Consider the following 14,792-nt stretch of genomic DNA (forward strand, 5'->3'; position numbering starts at 1 on the left):
ACATCGCTTACATAATATCGGTTGGCTGCTTCTTAAGAACTGTAGCATGTGATCAGGCTCTGTCGGCACGTTTCAGTGGAGGACTGCGGACACTGTGCTCAGGAACAAGAACAAAATGCTGCCAGAATTCCGCCGGTTAAACAACATCTGTGAGGACGAGCCATCGTCAGCATTTCCATTTGAAACCCGTATCGAGGCAGGGTCTCAACCCAAAACATCCCTCCGCCTCACGGTTGCTGCCCGACCTGTTGAGCTCCTCCAGCAATTTGTCTTTAGAACTGGGCAGAACTACATCAAAGTACGCCACAAGTATACTGTCCCTCGAAGAATCACAGACTGTGTTTCACTTCAGGAAATATTATAGACATCTCCATTTAAAGAAAATAATCCTCCCTTGGCAAGATTAGGACCAATAGGACACTTGTCTAGACGAATGGATATTCCCACTCCCCACCATTTGGAAGAAAATGAAAAAAATCTGAATAAACATTTCCATTCCGAAGGTTTTGGAAAGGAAAGATACAAATAAAATCTGCATTTTTTTTCTCTGTGTGGCCTTAATTACTTGTACAGGTCACTGGCTGTATGCCTCAAGATGATGATTTTGGAAGAATTATCTTCAAAGGACTAAGTTTCAGTGTGAATCTAGACAGCATCCAAGGGCCACTAAGATAAACCACAGTCTGAATCAGCTTCCAGTAACATACACACCAAGCTGGAGGAATTCACCAGGTCAGGCAGCATCTCTGGAAATGAATAAACAGTCGACGGGCTTCTTCAGGACTGGAAAGACACCAGAATAAAAAGCTGGGGGGTGGGGAGGAGGATAGCCGGAAGTCGATAGGTGAAGCCGGGCAGGTGGGAAAGATAAAGGGTTGGAGAAGAAGGAATCTGACAGGAGAGGAGAGTGGACGAAAGGAGAAAGGGAAGGGACAGGGACCCCAGGGGGAGGTGATGAGCAGGAGAGAAAGGCCAAGAGGCCAGGGTGGGGAATAGAAGAAGAACGGGGGGAAGGGAACATCGTTTTTCTCCAGAATGAGAAACTGGTATTCGAACCATCGAGCTGGAGGCTACCCAGATGGAACTGGTTCTGATGTAAGGTTGTTGCTTGTCCACCCTGAGAGAGACCTCATCATGGCACAAGAGGAGGCCATGGAACAAAATTTCAGAATGGGAATGGGAATCAGAGTTAAAACATTTGGCCGGGAGGTCCCACCAGTGGCAGATGGAGCAGAGGTGCTCAATGAAATTTTCCCCCAATTTACTACGGGTCTCACCAATGTAGAGGAAACTGCACAGACACTGGTTTCCAAATTCTACTCTAAAGGCTTGAACACAAATTGTAGACGGTCTGAAATCAACTAATTTCTTGGGTGAACTTGAAAAAATACTGTACCATGGTTACTTCTCTGTTGAAGGGCAGGGGGGCCTTTTCTAGAGTGATTGATCAATACCTCACTCACCCATGTAAACAGTTTGTACGTTTTTGAGGAACGACTGTGCAGGCGCACGGACGTCATCGAGTTAGACCAGCAGGAAGAGTTTAAAAAGAAAACAGCTGTATAGAGTGGGGGCCCGAGGACCTGGCGATGGAGTAGAGGGAGTCAGAGCAGGAGGGCTTTGGCTCAACAGGGCTTCAGCGATAACAAGTCGAGGCGAGGTAGGTTACCTGTGAAACAGGAAGAATGTCTGTGAGGCCGGTGTTCTGTACTGGGTGTCAGATGTGGGAAATCCGGGAGACTCCCAGCCCCCCGGACGGCCATATCTGTACCAGGTGCGTCAAGTTGTAGCTCCTTAGGGACCAGGTTAGGGAAATGGATCTGCGGCTCGATGACCTTCATCTGGTCAGGGAGAGCGGGGAGGTGTTAGAGAGGAGCTATAGGCAAGTAGTCACACCGGGGCCTCGAGAGACGGTTAAGTAGGTAACAGTCAGGAGAGGGAAGAGCAAGTTAGATACTAGGGAGTACCCCTGTGGCTGTCACCCTTAACAATAAATACACCTGTTTGAGTAGTGTTGGGGGAGGGGGATGGCCTACCTGGGGGAGGCAACAGTGGCCGTGCCTCTGGCACAGAGTCTGGTCCTGTGGCTCAGAAGGGTAGGGAAAGGAAGAAGGCAGCAGTGATAGGGGACTCTGACAGGCGATTCTGTGGATGCAGGAAAGAAACGTGGATGGTGGGAACTGAACTGTAGAGACAGTGGAAGGGGCTGTTAGTGCTCAAATAGACAAAGCTTGGAGAAAGTGCAAGAGGGAGGATAAGTGGGTGATAGAGAAGGGACGAGCTCAGACCAATGGTTTGAGATGTGTCTATTTTGCAAGAAGCATCATGAACAAAGCAGATGAGCTTAGAGCATGGATCAGTACATGTGGCCATTACAGAGACTTGGATGGCTCAGGGGCAGGAATGGTTACTTAGAGTGTCAGGTTTTAGATGTTCCAGAAAGGACAGGAATGGAGGCAAAAGAGTTGGGGGCGTGGCACTGTTGATCAGAGATAGTGTCACAGCTGCAGAAAAGGAGGAAGTCATGGAGGGATTGTCTACAGAGTCTCTGTGGGTGGAAGTTAGAAACAGGAAGGGGTCAATTACTGGGTGTTTTTTATAGACCACCCAATAGTAACAGGGATATCAAGGAGCAGATAGGGAGACAGGAAAGGTGTACTAATAACAAGGTTGTTGTGGTGGGAGATTTTAATTTCCACAATATTGATTGGCATCTCCCTAGAGCAAGGGGGTTAGATGGTGTGGAGTTTGTTAGGTGTGTTCAGGAAGGTTTCCTGTCACAATCTGTAGATAAGCCTACAAGAGGAGAAGCTGTACTTGATCTGGTATTGGGAAATGAACCTGGTCAGGTGTCAGGTCTCTCAGTGGGAGAGCATTTTGGAGATAGTGATCATAATTCTATCTCCTTTACCATAAAATTGGACAGGGATAGGAACAGACAAGTTAGGAAAGCATTTAGTTGGAGTAAGGGGAAATATGAAGCTAAAATGCAGGAACTTGGAAGCATAAATTGGGAACAGATGTTCTCAGGGAAATGTACGGCAGAAATGTAGCAGATGTTCAGGGGATATTTGCATGGAGTTCTGCATAGGTACATTCCAATGAGACAGGGAAAGGATGGTTGGGTACAGAAACCATGGTGTACAAAGGCTGTTGAAAATCTAGTCAAGAAGAAAAGAAAAGCTTACGAAAGGTTCAAAAAACTAGGCAATGATAGAGACCTAGAGGATTATAAGGCTAGCAGCAAGGAGCTTAAGAAAGAAATTAGGAGAGCCAGAAAGGGCCATGAGAGGGCCTTGGCCTTGGCGGACAGGATTAAGGAAAACCCCAAGGCATTCTACCAGTATGCGAAGAGCAAGAGGATAAGACGTGAGAGAATAGGACCAATCAAGTGTGACAGTGGAAAAGTGTGTATGGAACTAGAGAAGATGACAGAGGTACTTAATGAATACTTTGCTTCAGTAATCACTATGGAACAGGATCTTGGCAATTGTCGGGATGACTTACAGTGGATTGAAAAGCTTGAGCATGTAGATATTAAGAAAGAGGATGTGCTGGAGCTTTTGGAAAACATCAAGTTGGATAAGTCGCCAGGACTGGATAAGATGTACCCCAGGCTACTGTGAGAGACAAGGGAGAAGATTGCTGAGGCTCTGGCAATAATCTTTGAATCATCAATGGGGACGGGAGAGGTTCCGGAGGATTGGAGGGTTGTGGATGTTGTTTCCTTATTCAAGAAAGGGAGTAGAGATAGCCCAGGAAATTATAGACTAGTGAGTCTTACTTCAGTGGTTGGTAAGTTGATGGGGAAGATCCTGAGAGGCAGGATTTATGAACATTTGGAGAGGTATAATATGATTAGGAATAGTCAGCATGGCTTTGTCAAGGGCAGGTCGTGCCTTATGAGCCTGATTGAATTTTTTGAGGATGTGACTAAACACATTGATGAAGGAAGAGCAGTAGATGTAGTGTATATGGATATCAGCAAGTCATTTGATAAGGTACCTCATGCAAGGCTTATTGAGAAAGTAAGGAGGCATGGGATCCAAGGAGACATTGCTTTGTGGATCCAGAATTGGCTTGCCCGCAGAAGGCAAAGAGTGGTTGTAGACGGGTCATATTCTGCATGGAGGTCAGTCACCAGTGGAGCGACTCAGATCTGGGACCCTTTCTCTTTGTGATTTTTATAAATGACCTGGATGAGGAAGTGGAGGGATGGGTTAGTAAATTTGCTAAGGTTGGGGGTGTTGTAGATCATGTGGAGGGCTGTCAGAGGTTACAACGGGACATTGATAGGATGCAAAACTGGGCTGAGAAGTGGCAGATGGAGTTCAACCCAGATAAGTGTGAGGTGGTTCATTTTGGTAGGTCAAATATGATGGCAGAATATAGTATTAATGGTAAGACTCTTGGCAGTGTGGAGGATCAGAGGGATCTTGGGGTCTGACTCCATAGGACACTCAGAGCAGTTGTGCAGGTTGACTCTGTGGTTAAAAAGGCGTATGGTGTATTGGCCTTCATCAATCGTGGAATTGAGTTCAAGAGCTGAGAGGTAATGTTGCAGCTATACCCTGGTCAGACCCCACTTGGAGTTCTGTGCTCCGTTCTGGTTGCCTCACTACAGGAGGATGTGGAAGCCATAGAAAGGGTGCAGTGGAGATTTACGAGGATGTGGATTGTGGAGCATGAGTGAACTCGGCCTTTTCTCCCTGGAGCGACAGAGTGTGAGAGGTGACCTGATAGAGGTGTACAAGATGATGAGAGGCATTGATCATGTGGATAGTCAGAGGCTTTTTCCCAGGGCTGAAATAGCTAACATGAGAGGGCACAGTTTTAAGGTGCTTGGAAGCAGGTACAGAGGAGATGTTAAAGGTAAGTTTTTTACTCAGAGAGTGGTGAGTGCATGGAATGGGCTGCCAGCAATGGTGGTGGAGGCGGATATGATAGGGTCACTCCTGGATAGGTACATGGAGCTTAGGAAAATAGAGAGCTATGGGTAACCCTAGGTAATTTCTAAAGTAAGTACATGTTCAGCACAGCATTGTGGGCCGAAGGGCCTGTGTTGTGCTGTAGGTTTTCTATGTTTCTATGTTTTCCTCATGACCCCATGGGTTCCCTCTTGGCGCTCTGGTTTCCTCCCACAGTTCATTCTCTTTTGCACTTTGGTTGTTGTTCTGTCCTGCTGGGTGGGCTCTTTACATTTCTTAGTTTTATTGTGTATGGCTGCAAGAAAGCGAATCTCAGGGTTGTATATGGTGTGTTGATAATAAAGTTAGTTTGTACTATGAACAATCCAAAGATGTACAGGTTGGTGGGTTAATGTGTGGAATTGGACAGCATGGGTTCGTTGGGCTGGAAGTATCTCTAAATTAGATAAAGAAATCACCTTCGATCGATGGGAGATGGAAAAGAAGAGGATGAGAACCCAGGTGGGGCAGCTCGGTAGCGTCGTGGCCAGGACAGTGTTGGATAGTACAGGCGATTGGGTTCAACTGCCTCCTATGCTGCCTGTAAAGAAACTCCACGTTCTCCCCGTCAGCGCGTGGTTTTCCTCCGGGTGCTCTAGTTTCCTCCCACAGTCCAAAGACGTATCGGCTGGTAGGATAATTAGTCATTGTAAATTGTCCCGTGACTAGGCGAGGGTTAACTTTGAGGCTCAGAGGCTGAAAGGGCCTGTTCCATGTGTATCTCAATAAATGAATCAATTAACCCATTAGCTACAGCGGAGGAGGAGAACAAGAGCGAAGCGGCCAGAGATTGCAATGAAGAATGGAGAGGCTTCCTTACAGGAATCAGGCTGGGAGCATTTGCAGTCCGGATAGCTGCAGGAATCTGTGGGATTGTAAAGCATATTGGCTGCTGACCAGTTCCCTGAGATGGAACGACAGAAAACAAGAAAAGGTAGAGGAAGAATCAGAGAAATGGGCGGAAATTTGTAACTAGCGTTTCCGTGCAAGAGCAGGAAGCAGTTATCTGAATATCTGATTGTTTAATTTTCTCTGTAGGTCTGTTAAACCAATGGACAGCGTCTGATGATAATAACAGGCAAAACATTTTTAATACTATTTCTGGATAAAACATTCTACAAATGTACCATGGAGAGAATTCTAACTGGCTAAATCACTGTCTGGTATTGGGGAGGGGGTAGATCGATACAAGCTGCAGAAAATTGTAACCTCAGCTTCATCATGGGCACCAACCTCCATAGCAACAAATTTCACAACATATGCTGGTGATATTTGATGCACCATCAATACGTCACTCTGAGACGTAAGGCGAGATATCGGCTTTTATTGACTGGAAGAAGGAACAAGCAGTGAGTGACCACCATACTACATCCTGGAGACTGAGAGGCCGGGCTCAGGCCTTGATCGCCTTTATACAGGGGTCTGTGGGAGGAGCCACAGGAGCAGTCAGCAGGGGGCCTGTCCAGACAGGTATATGTAGTTCACCACAACATTAAACCTCATTATGATTCTGATTAAGAAAGCTCAAAAAGGGACGTCCATCATGGACTGCTGCACCATAGGACCATAAGATATTGGACCAGAATTGGCCCATTGAGTCTGCTCCACCATTTTATCAAGGCTGATCCAATTTTCCCTCTCAGCCCCAGTGTCCTGCCTTCTCCCCGTATCCCTTCATACCCTGACTAATCAAGTGTCTATCGATCTCTACCTTAAATAAGCATAAAAACGTGGCCTTCACAGCTGCCTGTGACAAAGAATTTCACAGATTCACCACTCTCTGGCTAAAGAAATTCCTCCTCATCGCCGTTCTAAAAGGACGCCCCTCAATTTTGAGTCTTCAACTCTCCCATCAAAGGAAGCATCCTCCCCACATTCACTCTATCAAGGCCTTTCACTATTTGATAGGTTTTAATGAGGTCACCCCTCAATCTTCTGAATTCCAGTGAATACAGGCCCAGAGCCATCAAACACTCTTCACATGACAAGCTGTTTAATCCAGGAGTCATTTCTGTGAACCTCCTTTGAACCCTGTCCAACGTCAACAAATCCTTTCGAAGATAAGGGGCCCGATACAAGTGAGGCCTCAACATTAAATTCTTGTTTTTATATATCTGAAAATATTTATACAAAAAATCCTCTAGTTAGTAGCTCTTGCAAATACATGAAGTATTTTTAAAGTTACATGGAATGCTGCGGAAGGCAGCAAAGATGCCAAACAAAAGAGATACAAATGTGGTGATAAAAAATTTACAAAATCAAGGACAAGAGAAAATAAAAACAGGACGCAACACTTCCGATAGGAAGACAAGAAATAGGGGAACTTGGAAAACAAAACCTTGGATCTGTGAATAATATTTCAAAAACTCTGCTGGTTATTATTCAAAGTATTTGCACTTACTGGAATTTTTTGAGAGTCATTCCTATCTTTTATCTTGTAAAAATGTTAACTTCAACTGGTCTGGCGTTCTCAGGAATTAGGAATGACATCTGCAGAGGGGCCAAATTCTTAACCTCACACAGTTCGCAAGCTCCAGCAGAGCATTTCTGTGATAAACATGAGGAATAGTAAGGGTTAGCCACTTCACACCATGAAGATTAGCAGATGTTTTTGTAAAAGGAAGTGTCTACCCAGTATAATTTCTCCTTTAAAGAATACATTTTGTGGCCTGCGGCAGCACATTTTAGACCTCTAGCTCCTAGTTCAATTACACTTTTTTTATACCATGACAAAAGACCGGTAAAGCGAATGGACCCCTTCTCACAAAAATGTTTAATAGTCCACTTAATATTGGAGAATGTATACAGTATCCGTCCTGAAATTCTTACTCTCTGCGGACACCGACAAAACAAAAGGACCCCCCCAACACACACACACACAAAGAACGAATGACAGAAAAACCATTAGAAACCCAAAGCCTGAATATATTAAAGCAAGGATGTGATGTTGAGGCTTCACTTGGAGTATTGTGAGCAGTTTTGGGCCCCTGAAGTGAAAAAGGATTTCCCAAAGCTGCAGAGGATTCAAAGGAGGTTCACAAAAATGATTCCAAGATTGAACATATGAAAAGCGCTTGATGGCTCTAGGAATGTAGAAGAATGTGGCCTCACTGAAACCTATCAAATACTAAAGGCCTTGATAGAGTGAATGTGGAGAGGATGTTTCCTATAGTGGGGGAGTCTAGGACCAGAGGACACAGATAGAGTGGATGTGGAGAGGATGTTTCCTATAGTGGGGGAGTCTAGGACCAGAGGACACAGATAGAGTGGATGTGGAGAGGATGTTTCCTATAGTGGGGGAGTCTAGGACCAGAGGACACAGATAGAGTGGATGTGGAGAGGATGTTTCCTATAGTGGGGGAGTCTAGGACCAGAGGACACAGATAGAGTGGATGTGGAGAGGATGTTTCCTATAGTGGGAGAGTCTAGGACCAGAGAACACAGATAGACTGGATGTGGAGAGGATGTTTCCTATAGTGGGGGAGTCTAGGACCAGAGGACACAGATAGAGTGGATGTGGAGAGGATGTTTCCTATAGTGGGGGAGTCTAGGACCAGAGGACACAGATAGAGTGGATGTGGAGAGGATGTTTCCTGTAGTGGGGGAGTCTAGGACCAGAGGACACAGATAGAGTGGATGTGGAGAGGATGTTTCCTATAGTGGGGGAGTCTAGGACCAGAGAACACAGATAGACTGGATGTGGAGAGGATGTTTCCTATAGTGGGGGAGTCTAGGACCAGAGGACACAGATAGAGTGGATGTGGAGAGGATGTTTCCTATAGTGGGGGAGTCTAGGACCAGAGGACACAGATAGAGTGGATGTGGAGAGGATGTTTCCTATAGTGGGGGAGTCTAGGACCAGAGGACACAGATAGAGTGGATGTGGAGAGGATGTTTCCTATAGTGGGGGAGTCTAGGACCAGAGGACACAGATAGAGTGGATGTAGAGAGGATGTTTCCTATAGTGGGGGAGTCTGGGACCAGAGGACACAGATAGAGTGGATGTGGAGAGGATGTTTCCTATAGTGGGAGAGTCTAGGACCAGAGGACACAGATAGAGTGGATGTGGAGAGGATGTTTCCTATAGTGGGGAGTGTAGGACCAGAGGACACAGATAGAGTGGATGTGGAGAGGATGTTTCCTGTAGTGGGGGAGTCTAGGACCAGAGGACACAGATAGAGTGGATGTGGAGAGGATGTTTCCTATAATGGGGGAGTCTAAGCCCAGAGGACACAGCCTCAGAGTACTCAGAATAGTGAGGCATCCTTTTAGAGTGGAGTTGAGCCAGAGAGTGGTGAATCTGTGGAATCTGCTGCCACAAACATCTGTGGAGGCCAAGTCTTTGTGTATATTTAAGGCAGAGGTTGATAGATTCTTGGTTGGTCAGAGCATGAAGGGATACGGGGAGAAGACAAGAGATTGAGGCTGAGAGGAAATATAGATCACAAAAGAAACCAATTATGTTGAAATACAGTTATCAAAATATTTTTTAAAATCAAATCCTGCTGCTGTCTGTAAGGAGTTTGTATGTCCTCCCTAAGACCACATGGTTTCCTCCAGGTGCTCTGGTTTCCAAATTGCCCTGTGATTAGGCAAGCGTTAAATTGGAGGTTGCTAGGCAGCACAGCTCAAAGGGTGAGAAGGACCTATTTCATGCTGCGTCTCAATAAAAATATACTGTGATGTAGTAATATATTACATTCCACCAAGGTGTAACACTGAGCGTCATAGGAAGTCATTCCTGCCTGTGGCCATCAAACTTTACAACTCCTCCCTCGGAGTGTCAGACACCCTGAGCCAATAGGCTGGTCCTGGATTTATTTCCACTTGGCATGATTAACTTATTATTATTTAATTATCTATGGTTTTATATTGCTATATTTCTTCACTGTTCTTGGTTGGTGCAATTGTAACGAAACCCAGTTTCCCTCGGGATCAATAAAGTGTGTCTGTCTGTCTGTCTGTATATGTGTTTCTTTATTAACACACTAAATAGCAAGACTATACATTTAAAATATAGGAAAGTTAAAATGAATTTTTATTTTTTAAAGACATATTGGTGTGAAGGTGGCTTTGCTTAGCTTGAATAAGAACTGTGGGGGGAGGGAATCTTTGGCAAGGCCACACGCATGTCAAGTTGGATATCCAATCGCAGGGCTGCTCGATAGTTGTCCATCTACATCGCACAAGCTTCGGCAGACGGGAAGACTGCGCCCACGCTCAATCTAGCCGATAACTACCGTGAATTCCAAGTAGTGGTAACGATGAACGATATTTTGAGACATTCATAACAAATGTAATGTGATATGAAAATATCTGTGATTGCTATTGGTGACAAAGTCACAGGGACTGCTAATTTCTACTGCGGTTTGTTGCCCATATTCGTCATTGAAGGAAATGCTAAATTTCAGTTTGAGGTTAGCGAAAATAAAGATTTAAATATGTCCAAATCCACATTCATGAACCCCTGAGGGGTTAAGAACCCCTGGATTACACTGTTCAGAGAGGAATTGGATTCAAGACCCAATATATTGCCTGGTATTACCCAGCCTGGCACTTCACTGAGATACTGTCACTTACAGCACGTTTTGTAGAGTGCCACGGTTAGCCCAACGCTATTACAGCTCAGGGAATTCAATCCCGGTGCCCCCTGTAAGTCCTCACTTTGGAACGCGTGGGTTTACCCCTGGTTACCTCCCACAGTCCAAAGCCATACCACTTAGTAGGTTAATCGCTCGTTGTAAATTGTCCCGTGATTGGGCGAGGTCAGGGTTCCCAACCCAGGGTTCACTGGTCGATATGGCTCAAGGAGCCAGGAGGTGTTATATTTCACCATACCTCAATACTAAATAAATTTCAAATTTCAGGTTGTACCCTTGTCTGACACCATCAAAACCACAATTTGGTATTTAGTTAGGGAAATAACTCCACGTTAATGTTCTCACTGTAAATAATTCTTCCAAAAACATTAGGTTCAGGATAGTAATTGCCATTACTGGCTAATTTCCAAAACAAAATGTTGGTCGCTTATTGCTGCTCCAGCAGTTGCTTTTCACTCCGCCTTTATTTATGTCTGTAATTTCAATTCAAGTTCAATGTCTTTCATCCACTCATAAATATTTGTGAGCCCAGCCAAAGGAGACATCGTTTCTCTGGGCCCAGGTGTTACACGGCACCAACAGTTACACATAGCACACACAAAATGTTGAGGAGCAGGCCAGGCAGCACCTGTGGAAAAAAAGTACAGTCCACGACCCTTTGGCAGGACTCACGTATCAAATAGGAAGTTACAGCCACGTAACGAAAGGGTCCAATAAAGAGTAATTTATGTCATTGTGTACAGCTGTTACAAAACACAAATTTCACTTCAGTGATAACGGATCTGATTCTGAAACTTTAAAAGCTTCCTGGATTTGCAATTTCAATTATCTGTTGAACTGACCAAACTGAAAGGGCCAATTAACAATCAGTCCCTTTTAAAGAGGAGATAATTGTAATTGCATGGCCAATCAGCATCTCGGATTGACAAAAGAAACAATTTAAATATCTGACTGCCAAATTCCTGTCCGCAGTATGTACTGCCCAAATTTTTTTTTAAGCTTGGGAATTTAAAAACCAAATTTTAGATGCAAGTTTTTTTTTTCTCTTCTAGCACCCTTTTATGAAGACCTTATGTTATTTCTGTTTGACCAGATCCATCCTCTATGTTAAACTCTAAATCTCATCGGGTTATGGAAATGGCCCCTCGTTCCTACCATTGGGAGTTGCTCTTCTTTTTCTCTGATGTCCAGGTGGCAGCTGACTCTTCCAGCAAGAATTCCATTGGAGCTGAGGATGACACTATTAACAGGCCAAGGAGGATACCCACTGAACGTTCAACACAGAACATACTCAACCTTTGGCCCGCAATGTTGAGCCAGCCTTTTAACCTGCTCTAAGATCGATCTAACCATTCGCTCCTACATAACCCACCCCCCCCACACACACACACATTTTTCTAACATCTATGTAAATATCGATTTACAGTGTGTAGTGCCAAGGTAGTGTAGTGTTTAGTGCGACGCCATTACAGCTCTTGGTGTCAAAGTTCAGAGTTCAATCCCGGCATCATGTGTAAGGCGTCTCTGTACGCGGACTGTCTCCACGTCTGCTGGTATCTTCCCGCGGTCCAAAGATGTAACAGATAGGCTCATTGGTCATTGTAAATTTTCCAGTGATTAGGTTAGGGTTAAATCAGGGCTGTCGGGGGTTGTTGGTTGGTTTGGCTCAAAGGGCCTATTTTGCTTTGTATCTCTAAATAAATAAATACCCTTAATATATCTGCTTTTACCATCACCCCGATAGGGCATTCCATGCGCCCATCGATGTCTGTGTAAAGAATCTGTCTCTGACAACCCTCCAACACTTTCTTCCAATCATCTTAATTGCGCCCCCTTACGTTAGTCATTTCCACCATGAGAGAAAGTCTCTGGCTGTCCTCTCATTCTGTGCCTCTCATCATCTTATACACCTCTATCAAGTCACCTCTCATCCTCCTTCGCTCCAAAGGGAGCTGTCTTCAGAAGACATACCCTCCAGTCCAGGCAGCATCCCGGTAAACCTCCTCTGCTCCCTCTCTACAGCTTCCACATCCTTCTTATAACGAGGCGACCAGAACAGAACACAATACCCCAAGTGTGGTCTAAACCAGGGCTTTATACAGCAGCAGCATTACCTCATGGCTCTTGAAATCAAACTCCCAAGTGATGAAAGGCAACACCATATCAAATTGTGTGGCACCATTCAGAGATCTGTGGACGCAGACACCTAGATCCCTCCGTTCCTCAAGTATCCTTCCCTTAACTCTGTTTTCTGCATTGAGGCACAAAATTGTCTACACCCTCAAATGGGGCAAATCGCCTATCTAAAGGTATTGATTGCACTTCACCGAGTGCAGGGAATTTCACCAAGTTCCAAAACAACATATGAAAGATTAGGTGAATAGATAGTCCCTTCCTTCCAGTTTCATTGTCCCTGATAAACGTAATTAACCACAGACATTTGTGCATAGAGTCAGCATTTCTGTTCAAAGTATTTTTATCAACTTGTTGCCACATGTAACACACTCTCTTATTAATATAGCGAACCTCTGGCTGAAAGGTCAAGGCCTGTTATGCAACAAGCTGAGGCAGATCGGAAGATGGGAAAGATTTGGGTAAAGTGAAACCGTTTCTGATTGATGAAGGGTGGATAACCAGCTGGCTTTGATTTAAAAATGAGTCATAAAATTTACAAGGATGTTGCTTGGTCTGGAGGATCGGAGTTTGATTAGATCAGGTCTTTATTCCTTAGAACATAGAAGATTAAGAGGAGATTTGATAGAGGTATACAAAATTATGAGGGGCGTAGATAGGGTAAATGCAAGCAGACTTTTTCCACTGAAGTTGGGTGGGCCTACAACTAGAGGTCAGGGGTCAAGAGTGAAAAGTGAAATGTTTAAGGGGAATATGAGGGGAAACTTCTTCACTCAGAGGGCCGTGAGAGGGTGGAACGAGCTGCCAGCACAGGTGGTGCATGTGAGCTCAATTTCAATATTTAAGAGAAGTCTAGATAGGTACGTGGATGGGAGGGGTTTGGAGGGCTGTGGGCCGGTGCAGGACAATGGGACTAGGCAGGTTAAATGGTCTCAGCATAGACTAGATGGGCTGAATGGCCTGTTTCTATGCTGTATGACTCTTGATTACTTTAAGAAAAATGGCTTTAATTAGGACGTGATTACGATGTGAAGTGCCCGAGAGATTGATGGAACAAGACACAAAAATAGTTTTCATCAGGGAGTTGGATACTGTTGTTCAGGGGTTCCCAACTGTTTTAATGCCATGGTCCCCCTACCATTAACCAAAAGGTCCATGGATCCCAGCTTGGGAACCCCTGCTGTGAAAGAAGAACAATGGGTGGGACTAATTTGTCTATCCGTCGAAGTTGGGGCCAGGACTATGTTCCTGTACGACGGTAAATATTTAACATGTAGGTAAGTCTAAAGTACGTATAGAACTTACTGAATTGATTGTATTGCAAAAGTTGTGCTGTGCAAATTTAATAACATCTTTGGGTGAAATTCCGCTTTCCTCCTACTTTACTGAAATTAACGGGCACTGAGACAGCTACAAGAGTGAACCAGGAATTTCAGATGGACACGTTAACATTTGATCCAAGTTCTGTTTTATTTCAATGCGCCACACAGGGTTGGACAGCTGCAGATTTACAGTCGCCAGTGAGGAAAGTTTCAAGCAGCAATAAGATGCACAATTTTACGTTTCTTTCCCTTCAAACGGGGCAAGGGACTGGAACGGCCTCTCACAGCGGCAGAAGTTAACTCTCTCTCGTCATCGTTCTGAACGTGCCGGCATCCAAGGGCATCTGGTTTCCTCTGTCAACCGAAACCCTCCGCTGGATCAATAGTCAGAGAGCTCCAGAGCAGGGAAACAAACCCGTGGCTGGTCACATCTGCCTGCAGCTGGAACATACCCCTCTCATTCATGGATTTATCCAAACTTCACTAATCTCTCCGTGTAGTCAGAGAATTGTTGGCCATGCCTTTGCTTCCTACAACTGCACCGCATCTGTCCTGGACCCAGCACGCAAGCGCGATTGAGAAGAAAGCACGGCACTGCCTCTACTTCCTTAGGAGTTTGCGGAGGTTCGGCACGACATCTAACACTTTGACAAATTTCTATAGATGTGTGGTGGAGAGTGTATTGACTGCATCACAGCCTTGGTATGGAACAGAAAATCCTATAAAAATGAGTGACTACAATCCAGTCCATCCTGGGTGAAGTCCTCCCC

At 44.9% G+C, this 14,792-nt stretch overlaps 1 protein-coding gene across 6 annotated transcripts in view; it reads right to left on the reverse strand.

The window, feature by feature from the left end:
• zgc:154093 (uncharacterized protein LOC777623 homolog) overlaps positions 1-14,792 on the reverse strand; it is an 86,053-nt gene that overhangs the window by 62,913 nt on the left and 8,348 nt on the right. The window contains exon 2 of one of the 6 annotated variants that reach the window (XM_059951004.1): positions 7,369-7,514. The exons of the other annotated variants lie outside the window; for them this stretch is intronic. The gene's annotated coding sequence lies outside the window, so the exon portion shown is untranslated. The remainder of the gene's footprint in view (positions 1-7,368; positions 7,515-14,792) is intronic. 6 annotated transcript variants of the gene reach the window in all.

Source organism: Hypanus sabinus, chromosome 26 (assembly GCF_030144855.1).
Source record: "Hypanus sabinus isolate sHypSab1 chromosome 26, sHypSab1.hap1, whole genome shotgun sequence".
Taxonomy (NCBI): Eukaryota; Metazoa; Chordata; class Chondrichthyes; order Myliobatiformes; family Dasyatidae; genus Hypanus; species Hypanus sabinus.